Genomic DNA, 7,043 nt, shown 5'->3' with positions numbered 1-7,043 from the left:
GACAGTGAAATGGGATTTGTTTATGTATTAGAATTGCCACCCCCCGCTGCCTGGAATTATATGCTGAGTAACTAATTTCTCCAACCCATCCCCTCTTTAGCTTTTGATGTTCTGAGGCTGTAAGGTGGGTTTCTTGGAGATATGCAATATCAGCTTTTTCTCTTTTTAACCAAGAAAGGATTTTGGTGCGTTTAATAGGGGAGTGTATGCCATCCACGTTAAGTGTTATAATTTTAAGACTACCCATATCCCAGACACAGATGCCTATTGACCTGAGTGTCATTTTGACATACCTTGTCAGCCTCCCAGCCGGGCCCGCAAGGTCGGAAACTGTGTGTGCCAGCCTCCCAGATGGTGTTCCCATATCTTTGCTGCTTCCACAATGCAGTCACCCTGTGCCCCACATGTCTCACAGTTTCAATCATCAAAATCCTTCTCCAACCCTCTATCCTCCTTTCCCCTCTGACATCCAATACATTCATACCCTTAGTACCATACAATTTCCCATCCCACCCCTTCCTCCCTTGTCCCTCCCCCCCTTCCTCTTCCCCTTCCCCCTTATTATTGGTCCTCATCCTTCACCTACCCAGTACAGCCCAAAGAGGACTCAACCCCCACCCCCCCGTCTTTCCTTATTATCCAAGTATTCATGCAAAACTGGATGTTATAAACATTAATACCTAGGAACTTTCTCTATACAACTATTTGTTTCTCCAACTACTGTCAACAGTTAGTATCTAAGTAGCATATACATATTATTAACCAACACATGTTTTTTTTTTTTTTGTTTTTTTTTGGTGTTTTTTGTCGTTTTTGTTCCATATTTATCTGCCCACTGGCTCTCTCCGCTCCAAACTCCCAAATTTAAGGCAGTAAAGTAATGCTTTACCCTGCAGCTTCGAGTCCACGATGTGCTGGCTGAGCAGAGCAGTAGGGCCCAGTAGTTTCTCCTACATTACTGTGATATAAGAACTCCCTGTGGGCATCCATTTCTACCACTCCGTCTGCTTCCATTGGCTCTTAATTAAGCAGTGGGACTTCGATTTTAGCTGTTCATTTTTAGGTCTAAGTAATGTTCCGCCATTCAACTCCAAGTCCACGATGCCCCGTTAAGGCCTCTCATTTAGATTCGATGGTCTCCTCTCCCGTTTTCTCCTTCCCCTTCCGCTCTCTGTTCCGGCTCGTGTTGGGCCCGGTTTTTGGTTTGCTTGCAGGTCTCCAGGAAGGCCTTCGCCTCTGCCGCTTCCGATAGTACCAGGACCTTGCCCTCATACCATATTCGTAGCTTAGCTGGGTATTGCAAGGCGAATTTTACTCCTTGTTTATAAAGCGCGGAACACGTGGGCGCCATTGCCTTCCGCATAAGTGCCACTCTGGCAGAGTAGTCGTTAAACAGCAGCAGCCGATGCCCTTCATATTCCAGTGCCTCCCTTGTTCTGGACGCTTTCAAAATACGCTCTTTTGCCTGCCAGCTCGTATAGTGAGCGATCGCTGTGTGGGGCCTAGCAATGTTCTCTCCCCTTGGTCCAACTCGATGCGCTCTATCACAGCAGTAGGGGCCTTCCTGAATATCCAATCCCAGTCGCTCTGGGAGCCATCTAGCAAAAAAATCATAGAGGCTCTGATCTTTTACCGTTTCTGGTAGCCCTATGACCCGCAGGTTGTTTCTGCGAGAGCGGTTTTCCTGCTCTTCCACCCGCTCCCGCATAGCATCCATTTCCTTCTGGAGAGCAGCCATCTGCACAGCGGTATTCCGTGCTTCATCTTCCCGTGCAGAGATTCGTTGCTCCACCTCGCTGATACGGGCCGCATGTGTGTCGAACTTTTCATTTATTTCATCGACCGCCGACTGTAGCTTGTTCAGTTTGTCCGCCAAGGCAGCAGACACCGAACGAGAGATCTCCTGAGTCCATTCCGGCAGGAGCGCTGAAGTCGTTGGTATTTGATGTTGCGGTTCCGCCATTTTAGACACGCTGCTCTTCGGGATGTTCGGCGGTTTTTTTTTGTGCTTTTGAGGGCATGCCTTAGATAGCCACCTTGTTATGGATTCCTAGTGGCTCTAGCCTTAGTCCCCAGCACTTTTCCCCCGTTCAGAGCTATCCAGTTTTGCTTAAATTGCTGATATTAGCAGGTAGGGTGCGGAGCCTCCTCGTTTTGCTGCCGCTTAGGTAGCAGGCATCACGTGACCCCCGCTGAATGCCTTCTTGTTCTAGAAATGTGCGCATGCTTTGTGAAGTGAACTCACCACCATTGTCGGTCTGAAGAACCTTTGGTTTTCTTTCAAATTTATTGCTCACCATGGCTACGTATTTCTTCAGCATGTCTGTGACTTGACTTTTTTCTTTCAGCAAATAGGCCACACAGTATCTAGAGAAATCATCCAAGAATATTAGCACAAATCTGTTATTTCCCAATGATGGGATATTAAACGGTCCACATAAGTCACTGTGTATTAAGTCCAGTACTTTATTACTCCTATTTCCTGTGTATGCAGGAAATGAGGGTCTCACACCTTTTTGAGTAACACAGTCTATGCATTTCTCCATTTTACCAGTATCTGCACTTATCTGAATGCCTGTGGCTAGTTGCCCACTGTGAAGATCCTGGATCACCTTAAAATCACGATGTCCCAGGCGGCGGTGCCAGATTTCCAGACTACATTTACCATCATTCTTCCTTACTTGCGCCATATGTGAGGCTTCAACTGAAATGCTCAGTTTATAAACATCATTATGCATAAAAGCTTCAGCATACACTTCATCATTTTTAGAGATCGTGCACTTATTGTTTTCAAAATGAATCGCAAATCCCTTCTTATCTAATGTAGATACACTAAGCATATTGCAAACTGCTTGGGGAATATACAAGACATCACTTACAGGAATTTCTTTAACTTCATTAGACACTTTGCATTTTAAGAATCCAATGCCTTTTGCTTGGATCTGAGTAGTCCCTGCGTTTGCAGTATGAAGAATACCTTCTTCTGGACACATTTCCTGAAAGAAATCCTTACAATTGGTTAAATGGCATGTGCTCCCCGAATCCAAAATCCAAGTACTTTCATTTGAATTATTATTTACCATAGTCAAAGATTTTTCTACCATTAGAAAGCCCTTATGTTTATCATTGTCTTTCATACATTTTCTGCTTGGAAAATTCTTTAGTTCCATTGGCTTAGGTGAGCTAGAGGGGGTGTTTTGTGTTTCCTTACACCATTTAGATACATGTTCCTCCTTTCCACATGAATAGCAAATCAGCTTGCCCTTGGGTGGAGTTTTCCCATAGCTCCGCCTTCCTCTGTTCTTTGCCAAGAAATTTGTTTCATTTCTCTCTGACTTGCTTTGAGAACACATCTCCTCAGAATCATTAATTATGCATTCCTGCCTCAGTTTTGATGCTGCCTGTTCAAAAGATTGCCCTTCAATGGCTTCATTTACAGACCTAAAAACATCAAACTTCTTTGATAGTGAGGTAAAAGAAATGCTCTTTTCAATGCATCACACATGGGAATTCCAGAAAGTTCTAACTTTTGAAATGAAGACATAAGATGCATAATGTGATCATTACATTTACTTTTATCCCTTAATTTGGTCTCACTTAACTCTGCTAACCAAATTGGTTGCTGTTTTGCATATGTAGTTGCATACATAGTTCTTAGTTTATATAAAATTTCGTTTGCTGTATCTTTTGCTTCCACCAATATGGCTTGTTTCTCTGAGAGAGCTTCCAAAAACATGCACTTCACATAATAGTTTGCATTGTCCCATTCAGCCATATTTTCAGCTGTTCTGTTTTGGTCTAAACATATACTTAATTTCTTTGCTTGACGGAGACATCTGAATCTTAGCTCCCATTGCTGATAATTAAATTCAGTTAATTTAGGCACCTTGAGAGAGTAGAAAAATGGTGAATTTCCTCCCTCAGCCATTTCTTAGCCTTGCCTTCTGTTTGGTGTGTGGGGGGAGAGAGAGACAGACTGAATCTTTCTTTTAAAACTTTAGAGAAAAAAATTTGGCTTTTTCACTGCCTGGTAATATTTCTCCCTTTTTCAATTCCTGGGCTGGGCCCATAACCCTTTTGTTGGATTATTTGTAGTAAATAATTAGCAGATTTTATACACACAGCTTCAGCTTTAGAAATGTTAATTTCTTTTCTTCATCTCTCTCACATACACCCCAGAATAATTCACTGCTGAGTCACTTTAAAGTTGAAGTAACAAAACATCTGTTTACTCACAGTTTTAGTCAGATTGATATTCAGACAGGCTTATATAAACATAATACTATACATTTGGATTATCAGCTCTTTCCATGTGCTTAGATGGTAATGGATGCTCACACCATAGATCCTCAGGTTGGGAGAGATCATGAGCTCCATGTGCTGTGCAGGGTTGCCAGGTGGAAAATTTTTTTCCAGCCTAAAGGAGCCCAAAATCCAGCCCAAAACCCGCCCAAACTCAAACCCCGCCCCTGACACCCCCGCCCCCGCGTCATCACCCCGCCCCCGCCGTCATCAACCCCGCCCCCGCCGTCATCGGCCCCGCCTCCCCGTCACTAACCCCGCCTCCCCCGTCACTAACCCCACCTCCCCCGTCACTAACCCCGCCTCCCACGTCACTAACCCCGCCCAGAAACGTCATTAACCCCGCCCACCGCGGCCGAAAAAAGCCGGCGAAAAAACCGCAAAAGCCGGCGAAAAAACCGCCCCGAAGCCAAAAAGGAGCCCAAAAAACCGCAACCCGCCGCGGGCAAAAATTTCCCGCGGCGGGTCGCGGAAAACCGCCCAATTGGGCGGTAAAACCGCCCACCTGGCAACAGTGGTGCTGTGCCTAATCACCACAGGAAGTTGCATGGCTGTGACCTCTCTAGGCAATTTACATCAGAGGTCACAGAGTAATCACAGAGAAAAACATTGCTGACAGGCAATGCATGTAAAATACAATACATTATTCCAACACAAAGATCTTACGTTCCTGTATTGTTTTAAAGTTACCTTTCAGGATTCTTACTATGAAATCACTAGTACAGTGTTCTGTTTTTGTAAAGTGTTGCCCCACAGGCGTGGCATCCTGGCTGGCAATGGCATTTTTCATGTGATGTCTATGTAAGTTAAATCTTGTTTTTAGCATCTGGCTTGTTTCTCCAATATAGCATCCTAGGTCACATTTTTTACACTGGATGATGTATACCACATTGGAAGATGAGCATGTGAAGGATTCCTTTATGTTGAATATTTTTCCTTTGTGAATGACTGTGGGGTCTTGTGAAATGTTTTGGCATAGTTTGCAGCTGGATATATTGGAGGGATGCCTGCCCTTCTCTTCTTTTTGAGTCTGTGTTGGGAGCTTACTTCTGATTAGCTTGTGTTTTAAGTTGGGTGGCTGTCGGAAGGCCAGCACTGGTGGGGATAAGAATATCTATTTCAATAATTCATCCTCCTGGAGTATAGGTTGTAGGTCTCTTATGATTTTCCTCAGTTTTTCCAGCTCTGGATTGTATGTCACTACAAGGGGGATTCTGTCTGTGGATTTTTTTCTCCTTGTACTGTAGCAGATTCTCCCTGGGTGTTTTGAGGGAGGAGGCAATATTCTTGGAGATTATTTTGGGGTTGTAGCCTTTCTGTTTGAAGGATGCAGTCAGGCTTTTAAGGTGTCTGTCTCTGTCCCCTGGGTCAGAGCAGATACGGTGGTATCTTGTGGCTTGGCTGTAAATGATGGATCTTTTTGTATGTGAAGGATGGAAGCTGGAGTTGTGGAGGTAGCTGCATGTGTCTGTGGGTTTCTTGTATATAGATGTTTGTATACAGCCATCACTGATTGAGACCGTGGTGTCCAAAAAATTGACTTTTTCTGGGGAGTAGTCAATTTTGAATCTGATTGTAGGGTGGTATGTATTGAATGCAGAATAAAATTGTTTCAGAGTTTCTTCACCCTCCGTCCAAATCATAAAAATGTCATCGATGTACCGGTAGTATTTTAGAGGTTTGGTCTGGTGTGTATTCAGAAATGTCTCTTCCAGCTCAGCCATAAAAGGTTGGCATATTGGGGTGCTGTCCTGGTGCCCATCACAGTGCCCATTATGTGCAGATAGATATCATTGTTAAAGCGGAAGTAGTTGTGAGTTAAAATGAATTTGATTAATTTTGTAATAGTGAAAGAAAGCCAAGAGTGTTGAATGGAGAACAGAGGGGATGCAAATTATTCCCATCAACTTCAAAGCAGCTTGTAGATGCAAGAAAAATACACTGAAGTGTCTGTATACAAATGCTAGAAAATAGGCTCTATTCAAACAATGGGGCAGATGTATAGATTAGTTAAAATAATGATTTTTATTGTGAATAGGTGACTCAACACAGCCGTGTTTCGGCGCCGTAGCGCCTTCCTCAGGAGTCTATAAAAACAATACATAAATACTGCATACATATATCATTGTACGTATAAACTAAATGAACATCTCAAAACATATATATGAGTTAAAACCAAATGAACATATATAGATTTAAAAAACAGAGCAAAATTATAACCATAAAAGTAATCTCTAGCAGAGTAAATGCATGCATCAGTAATGCAAAAACGAATGCTTATTCAGGGATGTTTACACAAGAGACAGCAAACACAGGGTTCCAAACAGTATCTGATTGGTTACATACAAGAGTCTGTAGGTGTCCAAAAATTGTTGGCCAGAGAGAGTACAAGGAGTAAAGAAAGTGGGTCTCAACTGACACAAAATGGAGTCTTTTGGAACTGGCGGAATCAAATCAAACACATTATGTATATACTATAGACCTTATGGGCATTACAGAAAATGTTTATATTCAATCTCCATATTGAGGCCCAAAGGTTCCAAACTTTGTAATTGAAAAATCCACTTTTGTTCTTCCCGTAGCAGGATAGTATCCGTAATCTGCCTGCGCCAGTTGTCTGAAAAATGTTTGAATACGAAAAACTTTAGGTCCTGTACTGTGTGTCCCATCTTATACCAATGGGATACCGGGGGGGGGGGGGGGGGGGGGGGGGGCAGAATCCACGTTCCTCTTTATGCAAC

Source organism: Microcaecilia unicolor, chromosome 1, assembly GCF_901765095.1.
Source record: "Microcaecilia unicolor chromosome 1, aMicUni1.1, whole genome shotgun sequence".
NCBI classification, from domain to species: Eukaryota; Metazoa; Chordata; class Amphibia; order Gymnophiona; family Siphonopidae; genus Microcaecilia; species Microcaecilia unicolor.
Note: the sequence above shows the minus strand (reverse complement) of the source record.